The 16,656-nt window shown below is 46.1% G+C and overlaps 1 long non-coding RNA gene across 2 annotated transcripts; it reads right to left on the reverse strand.

The window, feature by feature from the left end:
• Positions 1 to 6,714: 6,714 nt before the first annotated feature.
• On the reverse strand, positions 6,715 to 15,066 carry LOC123480523 (uncharacterized). Of its 2 annotated transcripts, XR_006656564.3 has the most exons (4): positions 14,937 to 15,066; positions 12,277 to 12,483; positions 9,865 to 9,999; positions 6,715 to 7,146 (listed from the first exon to the last, which is right to left on the reverse strand). It is a non-coding gene; the product is annotated as an uncharacterized lncRNA (long non-coding RNA). The 2 variants fall into 2 exon arrangements; XR_008427369.2 differs by lacking the exon at positions 14,937 to 15,066 and having other exon boundaries at positions 6,716 to 7,146; positions 12,277 to 13,706.
• Between the last annotated feature and the right edge of the window lie 1,590 nt (positions 15,067 to 16,656).

Here is a 16,656-nt window from a genome sequence, read left to right on the forward strand (position 1 = left end):
GGGCCAGAGGTGAGTGATGAATGCAGACATCTAGGCACCAAGAGAGAGCCAAGGAAGGGCCCAGAATCTCTAAATCTCTTTCTTCCTGGTCTGTTGTCCCCTGTGGGCCTGAGCCTGGTCTTGAGGACCCTGTTAATCTTTGATAAACAGTCATGATATTGAACATATTTCTCCACTTCTTCCAGAGAGGCACCTTCTGACAACGGGCTGTTCTTGCAAAACCTCAGGCCTCAAGCCAAATTCCTCTGATTAGCATATCTATAGCAGGAGCTATTAGCCTTTATGCTATGAGAAAAATGCAGGCTAGGATTAAGACAGAGTCAGAGAAAGCCAGCATTTCACTTTGTTACAAAAATACTCGACTATAACTACTTCATCTGAAATTTTTCCTCAGGGCTGACCAGGTCGAAACCCCTGAGGTATCATTGGTTCAAAGACCCATGGCAGCTTCCACATAGGAGACCAGCTGTCAAATGTGTTTTCAGACTAAAAGAGGACAGAGCAGGGGGAATAAAGTTGTTAGCTGAGCAGATCCCTGCTGTCAAGTCTCCTAGAGCTGAAACCATCTGGGCCTATTCCCACTCCAGAAGTAAATCCTTTCAGAAAGACGGTGTCCCTGAGCTACATGTTTGTTAGAAAGTTGGAGCTTTGCCCTAACTGGTGTGGTTCCATGGGTTGGGTGTTGTCCTGCAAACTGAAAGGTCATGGACTCGATTCCCAGTCAGGGCACAAGCCTGGGTTTTGGGCCAGGTCCCCAGTAGGGGGCGCATGAACCACATCAACCACACATTGATGTTTCTCCCCATCCTTTCTCCCTCCCATCTCTTTTCTCTAAAAATAAATAAATAAAATCTTAAAAAATTTTTTTTTTTAAGTTGGAGCTTTTGTACTAGAAGTCACTCAAGGACACCGTAACTACTAAGAGTGATCTTAGGGTAGTGTCAGGGCTCGGGAAACTTTTCCCTCACCGGTTTGTTTCTTCTGCTTGGCTGAATAGTTCAAGCGACATCCAGCAGAAATATAGACAGGAGACATACAGGAGAAAATCACATTTTAGTATGTGCACACGGGAATTCACATAAACATGGAAATTCCAAAGGCAGTGAGGAAAATTAGGTATACATGTCATTTTGGACTCAGGAAGGGGAGAAAGAGCAAACAGCTGATAAAAAGTTTCTTTCCAGGTCCCCAGAAACAATGGGGCAAAGGGGCCTCTGGCAGAACAGGTTTTTGCTTGGCTTCTCCCTGTCAGCCACGCTTCATTCATATGTGCTAAGGTGAACATGCTAAGGTTCCCTTCCTGAGGCAGGTTTTTCTAACTGAATCTCTTTAGGCAGGAAAGGGGAGGTAAAATACTCTTCCTGAGTTTGTTGGACTTTAATTGTTTTCAGCTTGAAACATTCCACACGTGAGGGTGGCACATTCCGGGGAGACGTCTCCCCCATGCCCACAGTTGTGAAGAGCTGCCCATGGTGGCAATGAGAATTCATTCAACATTCAATGTGTTTACTGAGCGTCTACTCTGTATGTACCTGGCATTGTTCTACGTGCTGGAGATACCGCAGTTTTAAGACAAAAATCCCTGCCTTTACAGACCTTAAGCAGATACATACAATAAACAAATAAAATGATATTAAATATTAGTTGTAGTGCCAAAAAACAACATTAGGGGGCATCACAGTTTGAGTCCTCCAGGACTCACACCCTGAGATGTATGGCACACTCCGTGTCCATAGAGAATGCTCTTGCCACATCTGTGGAAGGGAGGGAAAGGAAGCAAGATTGGGCAGAGGGAGAAATCAAGCTGAGACGCAGGTCTGATGACAGCCTCTGTCAATGAATGCTGTAGGGAACTCCATAGCTCAAGTGGCCCATCTTAGTTGTTGCCTTTTGTTTTAAAGATTTTGTTATTTATTTTTAGAGAGAGGAAGGGAGGCAGATAGAGAAGGAACCACAGGAGAGTGTGGTTGCCTCTCATGCACTCCCTACCGGGGACATGGTCCACAACCCAGGCATGTGCCCTGCCTGGGAATTGAACCAGCAACCCTTTGGTTCACAAGCCAGCACTCAATCCACTGACCTACACCAGCCAGGACAGTTGCTGCCTTTCTACTTGGTTCTAATCAGTCCTTGGATTTGGGTTACCTAGGGAAGGTCATGACCTTTAGGCAAGTTCACTCTGTGGCCGAGGCAATGACAGGTGAAGGCTGTCTGTTGACTGCACTCCCAGCACCTGGGCAACAAGTCCTTTGTCAAAGAAGGGGCTACATGTGTCCACGTCCATCACACAGGGTTTAGGGAGAGAGGGATGGGGTGCCAGTACTCCTTGAGACAGGCTGCTCCGGAAAGGCCTCTCCAAGGAAGTTTAGGCAGCAAACCTGGATGAAGTGAGGAAAGGAGCCATGAAGATTCTGAGGGACAGCATTCTAAATAAAGGGAACAGCAAATGCAAATTCCCCAGGAAGGGGTGTTCTTGACATGTTCAAGGAACAGCAAAGAAGTCAGCATGGCTGAAGTGTGATGATCAAGGGCAAAGGGGTTGGAAATGAGCAGGGGCCAGACGATGCAGGGTCTTGCACTCCATCATAAGGATATTGGGTTGTATGTTTAGTGGAGGATTGAAAACAAAAATGACAAGGTTTGGTTTGCAACTTAGCGATTACTCTGGTTGCTGCTGTGCAGAGAAGGAGGAGCTAGAATGGAAGTAGGAAAACCAGTCAGGAGGCTACTCTTGTGTTTCAGACAAGAGAGACTGGAGTGGTAGCTGTAGAGAACTTGTTCTTGACCAGGGTGCTTTTGTCCCACCCTCCTCACGTCCACACCTCTCACCCAGGGAAATTTGGCAATATCTGGAGACGGCCTTTGTGGTTACAACCAGTGGATGTAACTAGCATGTAGTGGGTAGAGGCCAGGGATGTTGCTAAGCACCCTACAATAATACATAGCACAGCCCTCGCAACCAAGAGTTCCTGGTCCAAAATGTCCAAAGGGCTGAAACTAAGAAACCTTACTTTAGGGGAAGTGAAAAGTATTAGATTTGGAATATATTTTGAAACTAATGCCAACAGGATTTGAGTTTGGATGTGGGGAATGAGAGAAAGAAGAATCAAAAGTGATTTTAAGGGTTTTGGCCTGAGCAACAGAGTGAGTGATGGTACCATCTACTGAGATGGGGAACTCTGGGGGAAGAACAGATTTTTGGTGGGGGACAGGTGATAACTCAAGGTTAAATCTGAGATACTTATTGGATACCTGATGGTGATGTTACATGGGCAATTCGCTGTTTGCGCCTGGAGCTCGGGGGAGAAGTCTGAGCTAGAGCTGTAAATGTGGGAATCATTAGAAGAAAGGTGGGATTTTAAATTAGTGGAGTGCAAGAGTTCACCTAAGGAGTGGATGCAGAGAGGAGAGGACTGAGCGTTGTGGTGGCAGTGGAACTCAAGAGAAAATTTTAGCCCCAGTTATACAGTTGATAGGCTAAAGGAATAAACGCATGTGGAGGAGAAGCGTGGCTCCAAGAACTGGAATGCATGACCTAGGTGACTCCAGGAGGTTGACAAGTGACTCAACCTTTGTACCCCAGGGGGTCTGCAGGCTGAGCCATTGTGTTCCAAGGAGTGCCACGTCCTCTTCCAACCATGTTGTCTGACAAGGTCCGGACATGGAAAGAAGGAATTCAAGGAATCCATCTTTCTGGAGGAGAGCGTGGCATACAAAGGGGGGGCGGTAATTTTCCTGGGATTTCTCTTAGTAACTTCCTTGTTGATATTCATGGTCTTACTTTGAACCTCGATTCCCATGAGAACAGGTCATGAGGAGAAAGGGGCTTGAACCTTGAGGGAACTTCTGAAGGGACAACTAGTTCTCCCCAGACTACTGAATCATGCCCAAATTGTTTAAACAATGTGTTTATAAGCCTGAGTAAGAAATTATCCCCTCTGATGAAATAGCCCCTGAATGTCTAAAAGTTGGTAAAGTACAGCCCCTCCTTTACCTTGAATAGAAAAATATAGCAATTAGAATTAGACAGGAAAAGAAATAAGAGAAGTTGGTTAGCTATGACAAACTAAGCACGGAGAAACAATTACCAGGGAGTCAGAGTCCACAGTACATAGAAAAACATTTTAGACAGAAAAGATAGATAGCTAAGTTAGACATCACAAAGGCCTTATAATAAATTTCCTGTAACCTCTACTCAATCTAGCATATCCTTATGCCCCATGACAAATTCTGAGAACTTTAATAAACAATAAGACATCCAAACTCTGTACATACAGCTATTTTTAATTGTCTGATATCCGGGTAAATTTTTCTGCTTCGCCTAACCGCCAATGTTAATCACTGCCTAAAATGAAAATATAAAAACCTGCTTGTACTTGAAATAAACGGGACAGAGCTTCACCGTCCTCTGCGGCATGATGTTGTCTGTCTCCCATCGCCGACGCCCTACCCACCTTTCAGGAACCCCTGGACCCTGCTGCGGCTGGACCGCGGCAAAGGAGGGGACGTTTGTGATGCAGATAAAAAACTGTTGCTCAACAGAGAAAGAAATACTAGGAAAATTGCCACCTGCCTGCAACTCTTATTTGATTAACATTTTCCCAATCTCTTTACCTACCTACCCTTTCCTTCTCCCTAAGAAAAGGTTCGCTTGAGATGAAATGTTGACTTTTTTTTTAGGGTACATAACCTGCTGTCTTCTCAGATTGCCGGCATCTGAATAAGGCTCCCATAAAGATTCAGTCCTTGTCTCTACTTATTGGTTCTGGTAGTGACAGGCAGCATGGACGCTAACTTTTCCAGTTTCAGTGAGACTCTGACATTTAGTGGAAGGAACAGGATAGGAGGAGGAAGAGCCAGCAAAGGAGGTGATGGAGGCCAGATGGCTCAGTTGGTTGGAGCATCATCCTCATATGCCAAGGTTGCAGGTCCGAACCCCAGTCAAGGCACATACAGGATAAAAACCAATGAATACATAAATAAGTGGAACAAAAAAAAAATCGGTTTTCCTCTCCGCCCCCCTTCCCCTCTCTAAAAAATCAATTAAAAATAAACGAAGATGATGAAGGAGCAGTAGGGAGGGAGAAGACCCATGTGAGTGTGGTGTCCTGGAAGCACGCACTTCGAGAATCATGTGTTGAATACTGCTGAGGGGGTGCCGGTGAGACTGAGTTTGCCTGCTGGGCTTGCGTCATGCAGCTTGTAAGTGACCTTGACAGGAGCAGGCTCCATGGAGTGGATTCAGGAGAGAGGGGTCGAGGAAGTGGAAATGAAGGCTATAGGCAATTCTCAAGGAGTTGTGCCATAAAAGGAGTCTGTGGGATCAAGGATGGAAAGACATTACAACACATTTGTAGGCTACAGGGAAGAACTAGTCCAGAGGAGGAAATGTTTGGTGTGCCTCCATTGCGTACTTACTATGCCTCAGGAGCTGTGTAAGGCATTTTGTATGGATTATTTAATTCAACCTGTACACCAGGCCAATGAGGTATGTAATAGTTACTCCCATTTCACAGAAGACAAAATTAAGGCATGGAGAGGAACCACTGGTTGCATGGCTATGGTCATATGACTAATAAGTGGGGGAACTTGGGATGTAACTGGAACATCTGGTTCAGGAACCCTGTTCTCACCTTCTTTGTCATCTGCATTCAGCTCTTTGCAAATTGCAACCACAGGCTAAATTTATATCCATGATCACTTGTTCCTCCCTTCAGAGGAAAACAAAACTACGGACCCTGTAAGAATCAGCTGAAGCTAATCTAGAATTTGTGTGACTGCTCCCACCCCCACCCCACCTGCTCTGCTTCCAGAGCAAATCTCTCTCCTGGTCTCTATTACGCTGCATCCAACCCACCCCCATGGTAGCATGTCTCTACCCGTCGGTCTCCTGCAATGGAGTGGCTGCTCCTCACAGGCAGAAGATGCCTCTAATTCATCTTTCTATCCCTGGCTGGCTGGCAGGACAGGCCCTCAAACAATAAATATTTGTCAAGGAGTTGAATGGATGGGTAACTGAATGAATGAATGTAAAGAGTTACTAGGAATATTCAAAGCCATGAGACAGCTGAATACGGACATCTAAATTTACAAGATGGATACATACAAAATTGTTCTCAAAATTCAGAATGCAAAGAAATCCCTGAGGAGTGGGGGTCAGAAGGTGAGGGTGCTTGTTAAGAAGACTCCACCCCAGAAATCTAAGCATTAATATTCAAGACGCTTCTTTTCCAAAGAATTCCTTGCAAGCACTCCATGGTCTTACCGCTGGAAGGCCAGGGAATCAGAAGACTTGGATTCTAGTCCACATTTCCCACCCACCATCTGGATAGGGCTGCCAGATAAAATATTACATGCAATATTTGAGATATGCTATACTAAAAAATTACTCTTTTTATGAAATTCAAATTGAGCTGGGGTGCTGTAAGTTTATTTGCTCAGTCTGTCAACCTTCCAGCTGGGTGACCTTGGCTAAGCTGTGTAATGACTCCTTGAAGTTCCAGTCTCCTTGTCTATCAAATGGAGGAATTTGAGCTTTGCTGATAGTCCTGAGGATTAAATAAAATGTTCCTGTAAAGTGCCTCACCACCAAGTGGCACATGGTAAGTGCCCAATAAACGAGCTAGTAAGACTCTTAACATTTATTTTAATTTCCTTCTCTCCTAGAGCATTAAAATATAATCCATCAAATTAGATTTATGTCCAGCATCTCTGAAATGCATAACTAAATGTCAGTGGACGTGAGTCTGGGCAGCTGGCTGGGATGGTGAGGTATAGAGAACATGAGTCAGTCCTGGGCTCCAAAGAGAAGGTTAAGGGAGGACATCCAAATTTTCAGTCAGCCGTTCATTTCTCCGTCAGACCTTGGAGTTTCCCCAAATCAGCAAACCAGTAAAAGAAGGATGTGATTCCTGCAGAAACCAGTAGGGGGTGTGTGTGCACGCGCATTTTGGGATAGAACTGAGGTACTCTAGGATCTGGCCAAACAGCACCAGCTGCGGGTTCTCACTTTTATTTAGAGAACAATGGAGGGCCTAAGGAAGCCCCTGGCAGTACTCTGATCACAGGGAAGTCAAGGGCTCCTCAAAATCTCCAAGTAAATCAGCCTGGACAGAAGCAGCTTCCATGGGCAGCTTTGGGCATACACTGTGTAGAAAAAAAAAAAAGAAGTTGAAGGTTGAAAGACACCAAAAGCCAAATGCAAGAGACAGACCAAGATAAAACATTTGCAAAATGTCTAACAAAGAATCCCAGAATGTATAAAGATGTTCAGCTGTGAACAGACAAATTGCATAATAAACACTAATGGGCAATACACATGAAACACAGATTAATCTAGCAACAGGGAAATACAAACTGAAACAACACTGCGGGGAGTGTCTGCCTTATTTTCCTCCACTTATTAAGGGAAATAACCTAATATTCACTGAACATCTTTTCTGTGCCAGGCATCGAGCGAAGAGCTTTCTAAACATTAACTCAGCATTTCAGCTGAACAAACCTTGAGAAGTAGGAACAAATAGTATTTCCATTTTACCTATAAAAAACTGTACTCAGAAAAGTCAGGAACTTGCTTGGAATTCACTCAGCTGGGAAGGGCAGAGTGGGGTTTGGGCCCAGGTTTGCATGGTTCCAAGTCCTTTTTCTCCCCACACTGGTTTTTCTAGGGTCTCAGTCCAAGCAACATGTAATGCTTGAATATGGTGCTTTGGAAAAAGCCCTGAGAGCTGCGAAACCCAAGCAGCCAAAGAGGACTGGAAGGAAACAAACAAAAACCTCAGAAAGTCAAGCCACCTTGGTAGTAGGCGGGAGGAAGCCGTGTGCTTTGGCAGAGTGTAGAAAGCAGGGATTTGGAGCCTGGGGGAGATGGGGATTAGGAAGGCCAACTGGGGGGCTGGGAGCCAGTTCATGGCCACATTTTAAGCAGAACGGGGTCTGGCTGCCCTGAAGGTTCACAGCTTTAGAGGCTGGAACCCAAGGAATTTGTTTGTCAAACAAAACTGCACGCTGAGTCGCAATTCCCATTTCTAAACTTTCCAGGCCGAAGTCCGCAACTCTCGCCCCCCTTCTCACACCTGCTGGCAGCAGGGGCTCCAATGAAAGGACAAGTTCCAGGAATTCTTGCCCCTTCCCCCACCTTTTACAAAGCCCAGCGCTGGGACAAAAGGCGCCCAGGGTCTGGGGCTCCTTCCTCCAGCTCCTGCCAGCTCCGGTGAGTGCCAGACAGCTGGAGCCGAGCTCCACACTGCATCATTTACATTTTTTACAGCTCTCCCTCCCACTGCACTCTCCCTCATGGCCAAGGCCAGCACCCTCATAGTTCCCTGAAGGCTGAGGTAGTTGCCCGTGAAACAGATAACCAGGGCAGCAGAATCACCCCTAACCGCAGGCCTTGTGTCCGGAACGCAGCTTCCCACCCACCCAGCAGCAACTGAAAGTTGCTTCCTTGTTCTTTGTGATTCTGATTCCGGCCCCACGTGGTGCCTGCCCCATAGGAAACTGGTCCCTATCTTTCTTGAATGGCTCCCTAACCCACTGATAAATGCAGCTACTATTTATGGAGCACCTACTGTGTGCCAGGGACAGTGCTAAATGCCTCTGCATCAGTTCCATCATTTTAGTCTGACAACAACCCCAGGTGAAATAAGTAAAAACCCCATTATCCAGTGAGGAAAGAGAGGAGGGGTTTGTCCCGGCCTCCACACAGTCAGCTGGCAGGTAGCTGGCAGCAGGAGTGCCAGGATGTGGACCCTGCTCTCCCCCACAACCCCACCTTGAGTGTGAGTCTGAGGACTGACCAGGTGACTGCTTCCTCAAACTCTCTTGCACAATTCCTCAGTCCTTGCTGTTTACCTGTTTACCAACTGGCTCCAGAATTGGACAGGCCATCATCATCCTGACCTTTCAGGTCCCAGGACAGGCCCCACGTGGGCTCCCTGCGTCCTCCTAGGTGGCCTGCTGCAGAAACCTCTATTTTGTTTCATGCGCCAATTCAGCAGGGCAGCCCAAGAAAAGGGACAGTTATTCCTGGGAGATCTGTCCAGATTCAGGCCTGGCTCACACATTTGCTGCTTCCTGACCCTCCTCCATCCCTCGCAGGCCCTGCCCCTGTAGACTGGGCCTGGCTTCAAACAAAACTAGTGCTGGTTGACTCTGTCCTGCTCCACCTCCACTGATAGCCTCCCAGAGCACTTCCAACTTCCCAGGTTTGGGGCCAGCACATCAAAAGCGCCCTGCGGAGAAGAAGAAAAACCTGTACCCTGGCCACCTCCAGCTTGAGATAGAGAAGCCCAGATACAACCACGGAGATGGCGGCAGTTCCAGCCAGCCCTTGACCTCAGAGGGTCCAGCGGATCCTGTCCCTTCAAGGGCTCAGAAGCCACTTTGGCCACAAGAATTCCATGCACGTACCCAGCAAAGGACAATACCAAGTGCTTCTCTTGTTCACTTACCAAAACACAGAAGTAAATACGTAACTATTTAAATACTTGTCTACATATGATGTGCCTTGACCAAGTAAGCGCTTCCGCTTCGTGAATCGTACAGAAACGGTTTCATGTGTGCAAACACGCCTCCTGCACGTTGTTTGAGATAGTGAAAAACTGGAAATTGCCAGGGATTGCTTATACATTATTGTATGTTCAGTAAAGTCCTCTGCAGCTGCCAAAAGGTGTGCGGCAACGTTAGTGTACCGACAAGGATCCACGGCGTATTGTTGAGTGAAAAGAAGCAAACAGCAGAACGATATATAAATGTCATTCCGTTTTTGTCTTTAAAATGTATTTCTTAAGGCAGAGGGTAAGCAGATAGTTTAACCCTAGAACTTCGGACAGTAGTTCTCACCTTAAATGCACATTAGAATACCTGGAAATTAAGAAAAGTCCAGAGGCCCAGGTCACACTCCAGAACAATTACATCGTATTCCCTTGGGGTGGGAGGGGAGCATTTTTTTACCCTCCGCCGGTGATTCCAGTGAGCAGCCAGCGTGGGAAACACTACCTTAAAGAAACGGAAGGAAGGAAAGGTTGATTCAAAAAGGAAAATGAAGTTGCGGGGCGGGGACAGTGGGAAGAGGGGATTACAGGAACTACTATAAAGGACACATGGACAAAACCAAGGGGGAGGGTGGAGGTGGGGGAGGGAGGTGGGTTCAGCTGGGGTGGGGTGGAGGGATGGGGAGAAAAGGCATACAACTGTAATTGAATAACAATAAAAATTTTAAAAAAATGAAGTTGTAAACTCTTTACTCGACATAAAATCTAAACATACATATCTTTTTTAACGCTTTCCAAAAATTCTTATTCGAGGACATGTTCATTGATTTTTAGAGAGAGGGGGAGGGAGAGAAAGAGAAACACTGATCGTATGCACCTTGACTGGGTACTAAACCTGCAACCTAGGTATGTGCCCTGACCAGGAAAGGAGCCCACAGCCTTTTGGCGCGCGGGACGACGCTCCGACCAACTGAGCCACACTGGCAAACGTGTATTGCCTGTCCTGCTCTTTTGGGAAAAGAAAGGTTTTGAAGTCGCCTCAAATTATCATGACTGTAAGCACTGAGGTATTTGACACATACTCCTTAGTGATATCAAACTTTCTTTTTCTTTAAATGTTTATCCAAGGATATGTATATTGATTTTAGAGAGAGAAGAAGGGGGGGAGAGACAGAAAGAAACAATGATGTGAGAGAGAAATAGTGATCGGTTGCTTCCTGTATGTGCCCCAGCTGGAGACTGAATCCACAACCTAGGTATGTGCCCTAACCAAGAATCGAACCCGCAACCTTCCAGTGCATGGGACAATGCTCCAACCAACCAAGCCACTCAGCCAGGGCAACCAAACTTTCTGATGACATCTACGGTGTTCTAGAAGTCGACCACTTGACTTCAGGAAATAAGTCTTCGAGCACAGAGAGAAGAAAAAGAGCCCATGTTGCTGCCACCACCTGAAGGACACGGGCCGCCAGCTCATTAGTGAACCGGGAACCCAAATACAGCACTTTGCACAGTCCGGTCACAGTCGAGACACTCCCTAAGCAGCAGTTGCCTCATCTCTGAGCGGGCGGGCTCAGAGGTGGGCCCAGTGCCCACTGCACACTGGACACACACACGCACAGGGTGTCCTGTTGCCCTCCCAAGCCAAGGTTGAGGCAAACGCCAATATCCCCATTCTATAGATGAGGAATCTGGGGCTTACCGGGTTAGCACCTTAGTCAGAAACAAGAATTGAAAGCCAGTTCTGTCCAACTTCAATTTTGTACTCTGCTTCCCACACTGTCGCTTCTTAGGGACATTTGGGGCAGGGTGTTAACTGTAATTTTAGGCCCCTCCTTTTCAGACTCACTCTCTAGAACATCCGAAGGAGGGGAGTTTGTATCTGAAGTTATCTGGGATCTCTCTGCTTAGAGCTGATAGGACATCGTAAAAGATTGTGTCGGAGAGCCCTGGCCGGGCAGCTCAGCTGGTTAGAGTGTTGCCCTGATACACCAAGGTTGAGACTTTGACCCCAGTCAGGGCACACACAAGAATCAGTTAATGAATGTATAAATAAGTGGGACAACAAATCTATGTTTCTCTCTCTCTCAAATCAATTAAAACGAACAAAATAAAACAAAACAAAACCTTGTGCGCACATGTGGTTCTGGAAGGCCTGAAGTTGAAGCCAACCATGAAAGAAAGGGAAAGACTTATCTCTGAGCCCAAGGGGAAGCGTTAGGGGCTTTGAGGCTTTGTTCCCTCTGCTGCGGGTAGACCAGGGCAGCAGACCCTCCCCTCTCCTACCATTCCCTCCTCACCAAAGCGACTGAGGCTTACTGGTTTTCACACCTGTTTCCTGGCCTGGCAGGCAAGTTTATCTTCCCACCCCAGAGGACTTAGTTCTGCTCTTGCTTTTTTAAATTATTTTATTATTTTTTTCACTTCCCTTAACAAAAGAAGGTGTCCCTGGGCATTGTCCTGTTGTTTCTTCCTACCCATTTTCACCAGCTTGAATCAAATAATCAAAAACAGGGAGCCCTGGCTGGTGTGGCTCAGTGGACTGAGCACCTGCCTGCAGACTAAAAGGTTGCCAGTTCGATTCCCAGTCGGGGCACGTGCCTGGGTTGCGGGCCAAGTCCTCAGTTGGGGGTGAGAGATAGGAAACCAAGCGATGTTTCTCTCACACATAAATATTTCTCTCCCTCTCCTTCTCCTCCCTTCCCTTCTCTCTAAAACTAAATACATAAAATCTTTCAAAAACAAACAAAAAACACAGGGAACTATTGAGCGTTCACAGTACCCAGCAGTGTAGGCAGCACGTCAGTCCTGGAGGGTCTGTCTTGGATCATCCACCACTCTCACCACCCGGAATCTCTGCTCCGTCGTCCTTGGCTCCTGGGCAGCATGGCTTCCGCGCCACCTTCTCCAGGAAGCTTCATGGACCTCAGCTGCTTCGTGTCCTCCTGGCACTTGGGCGCCTCTATTGCATGGCTTCCCCTATTCTGCACTGGGGTTATGGCTATCTGTGTGAGCCTTTCCTTCAAGGCAGAACCAACCTTTTCTTTATTTTTGTGTTCTTCAAGAACCTAACACAATGCCTGGCATATTAAAAATAATGTTTATACGGTTGTTTGCTTATACTCTTTCCCAGAAAGGATTTGAAGCACCCTAGTAAAACAGCAGAGCTGAGGCCGAAGAAAAGCAAGGGTAAGAGAATCGTAGGATGAGATCCAATCACAATAACAACATAAATAACATTTGGGTGCTTATATGTCAGGCACTGTTCCAATTGTTTTACCTGCATCATCACAGTTATAGCGTCATAATTATCCAATGAGGTAATTATTATTAAAATTATCATTGTAGTCCTGGTTGCTGTGGCCCAGTGGGTTGAGTACCAGCCTGCGAACTGAAAGGTCACTGGTTTGATTCCCCGTCAGGGCCCCTGCTTGGGTCGTGGGCCAGCTCCCCAGTTGGGGGCATGCAAGAGGCAACCGATCACTGTTTCTCCCACACATCGATGTTTCTGTCCCTCTCTTTCTCCTTCCCTTCCCCTCTCTCTAAAATAATAAATAAATAATTCAAAAAAATGATCAGTGTAGCCCTGGCCGAGTAATTAGAGGGTTGACCTGATACACCAAGGTTGCAGATTTGATCCCTGGTCAGGGCACATTCAAGAATCAACCAATGAGTGCATAAATAAGTGGAACAACAAATCGACGTTTCTCTCTGTCTCTCTCTCGCCCCACCTTCCTCTCTTTCTCTAAAAATAAATAAATAAATTTTTAAATGATCATGTTATGTTTAAGGAAACTGAAGCACAGAGTTCACACTTACCACCTGTGTTCAGGTAGTAAGTGGGATTCGAACACAGGCAGTGTGGTTCCAGAAGCTGTGCTTGTAACCATAGGCCTCAGGGTGCCAACCACAGGCATTCCGTACAGAGCTGGGTTATGAATTTGGCTCTGAAGTTCCTAGCAGCCAAGGCCAAGAAGGGAAGGCATTCAACGACAAGAGAGATTTTATTCATTAGCAACAACAAACCTATTGCTTGGGAGAAAGGCAGCTTTTTGTGACCTTAAATCTGAAAAAACACATAAAGGAGACACTGCTTTCCAAACTTCCATGGTTAACAGTCCATGGGTGAAAATTGTTAAGCTCCCCCATGTAGGAATATTTGTTTATAAACTATACCTATGCACAGATGAAATAACATATCATGTACATGGTTAACTCACAGAAATAGAAATGGAGAAGAATGAGAGAAAGTATAAATACACACGGAAATTCTGCTGAGGATCCTCTTACATACTCCCTGCGAGATGCAGGTCCCTCCTGAGTTCCCTGGTACGGAGGGTGGACCCTGGCCAGAGACAACAGTGGCAGACTTCACGTCACCATTTCTCCGAATGACCCTCCACAGAGGTCCGAAGCATGACACAGAGTAAGTGCTGCAAGGACAGCATTTCTAGAGGGACCAAAATTAATGTGGCTCAAGTTTTACCTCCCCGGTTGACTGGTCTGAGCTAATAATAATTATTTTAAAGGCTGACTAATATTAATCGAGACCTTTCTGTGTGATAGTCACAGCACTCAATGCTTTACCTGTGTTTCCTCATTTAATCCTTACCTTAGTCCTAGGAGGGAATGATCGTTATAATCACCATTGTACAGGTGAGGAAACTGAGGCTGGAAGAGGTTAATTGGTTCATGGGATAGAAGGGATAAACCCATGTTGATTAGATTCTGAAGCTAGCTCTCTCAACCACCATTCTCTCCGGCCTCAGAAATGCAGATGGTCTTAAACAGTAGTTTCCCTCCTTTCACAAATCTTTTTTATTTATAAAAAGTATGCATTCTTGTGGTAAAAAATGCAAACAAAACTGAAGTGTCCGAAGTAAAAAAGCCTCTTCTTCCCACAAACTCACTCATTGGGGTTCACCTTGTAAGTTTGCTCTGTTTAAAAGTCTTCCAGGTTCCTTTCTAGTCAATGAACATGCACATATACATTTCAATGAGATTTTTTGCAAAAGTGGGATCCTAGAGATACTTACTCTCAACTTCCTCTTTACCTTCAACATCTTTCTAGTTTGATTCGTGCAAATCTATTCCCATCTTAGGATCAGGTGACACAATTGACTACTTCCTTTCTTCTTAAAATATTCTCTCTTGATTTTTCCTTTTGCTTCTTAGTATTTTTCCTTCAGCTGATTCTAAAAGGTGGTCCTTTGTCTTGCTCCCCTCTTTTTCCTCCTCTCTCCTCCATTACCTCTCCCACTGTCTTGGCTTTAGAGCTTACCTAACTGCTAACGACTCCCAGACTTATTTCACTCTACCTGGAACACTGAAGTTTTCCGTGTTTTCAACTTGTCTTGCTGTTAACTTTAAGACTATTCAAAATGTTTGTATTTGCTTATACTCACAAAAAGAAACTGGAAGGAAGCCAATAAAAGTCATTACCTGTATGTGTGGTGGTGAGAAGTGGAGGGAATTCAGAATAAACCAACCAAGATCAAGGGCACCAGGTCTGAGATTAAGATCAGAGTAATTGGGAGACTTCGAGTTTGGCCTTTTGTGGTCTTGCCTCCCCTTTATGAATGAAATAGAGGTGACAGAAAAAAATGCAATGAACTTGGGAGACCGGGACCACAAGCCCTTGAAACCTTGTTTGACTGAGGCCTAGCTGTTCCCCTATTGGGGTGCCCGTTTCCTGAGGGAGGGGTGGGGGTGGGGAAGGTGAGAAGGTGGGGGTGGGGCTGGGAGTAGGGGTGTGGGGATGTGGGGGTGGGGTGTTAGTTATCCACAAGCTTTCTCTCTTCTCCTGCTAAGTCCCCTGAGCCGCTGTGTGAAGCTCATGTCTCCAAAGACGCCTAGCAAGAGCCCTGCAAACAAAGTAGGCATCAGTCCTGGTGGCCAATGACTTCGTCCACCTGGGCATCTTTGCTCGTTCTCCGCCTGGCCAAGGACAGGGGCTGCCTGCTCTCCGCCTAAGTGGGGATGCTGCTCGCAGGTAAGTCTCCTTCCCTCGTGCTTCCTCACTAATAAACATTCAACCTTTCTATTATCTAAAACTTATTAAACACGCCAACCCTGAGAGAATGGCACAGTGAACCACCCCGAGTCAATGGGAAAACAAACTCCTGAGATTCAGTAAAGATTGGCACTTTGCCATATATACTTTACCCTTTCTCCTTCTTTCCTTTTTATTTAAAAAACAGAGACCTGAGGTCCTATCATTTCGTCCCTAAATTCTTACATGTATATCTGAACATTTAGGGCCTTTTCTTACTTTGACCACTTTTAACAAATTTTTCCTTTAATTCCTTAGTAAATGCTAATACCCGGCTTATATTCAGATTTGCCACAAAATTAAATTACTTTAAAGCCACGAATAATTCCTGATCGGAGTTGCAAATGAAAACAGGAGCCGGCATTAGGAGGATGTCCCTCAAAGCACAGGCTGAGCAATGCCAGCGCCCGGACTGAAGGGCCCAACAGATCCTTACCCCTCTCCTTGGTTACAGCAAGGCACCGCTGCTCTTCCTGCGTACTTTCCGTGCACCCGCCGGGCTGCGGCCGGCAGGGGCTGCATTAGCATTTCGCGTGCCTTTCACCGCGCCGAGCACAATGCCTGCAGCGTAGACGGCCAACCAACTGTGATTTCAATCGATTATCCTGTCTCCTGGGTACTAAATGTTTCTTCACAGTCCAGGAGTGACATCCCTGTTTAATGCAATCATTTGGTGAATATCATTATCCTCGTTTTATAGATGGGGAAAGTGCGGGTCAGACTGCCTAAGCTCTCTTAGACGCATCTTACGTAGGGAAGCTGAGTTTCAGCTCAGCTGGGTTTGACTGGTCGCCTGTCTTTTGCTAATCGCCAGGGTGCCCTGATAGTTAAAGCCCTGAATCCTGGGGAGAGGCAAAGGGAGGGTAAATGAGGAGAGTGGACAGAAGGATGAGTAGAAGGAGAAGACAATAATAAACAAAGAAAGGAAACCAGGAGACGATGATGCCCAGGAAGTAAAATTAGCAGCTATTGGATGTAGGGCTTTTGCGGACAGTAAACACAAAAGGTGTTTGTTTGTTGTGTTGTGGAATGAATGAGAAGCCTTTGGAGCCTCAGCTCTCAGGCACTGGGATCTAGCCTTGGATTTGTAGACAGCACCATGTGCTCAGG

Source organism: Desmodus rotundus, chromosome 7 (assembly GCF_022682495.2).
Source record: "Desmodus rotundus isolate HL8 chromosome 7, HLdesRot8A.1, whole genome shotgun sequence".
Lineage (NCBI taxonomy): Eukaryota > Metazoa > Chordata > Mammalia > Chiroptera > Phyllostomidae > Desmodus > Desmodus rotundus.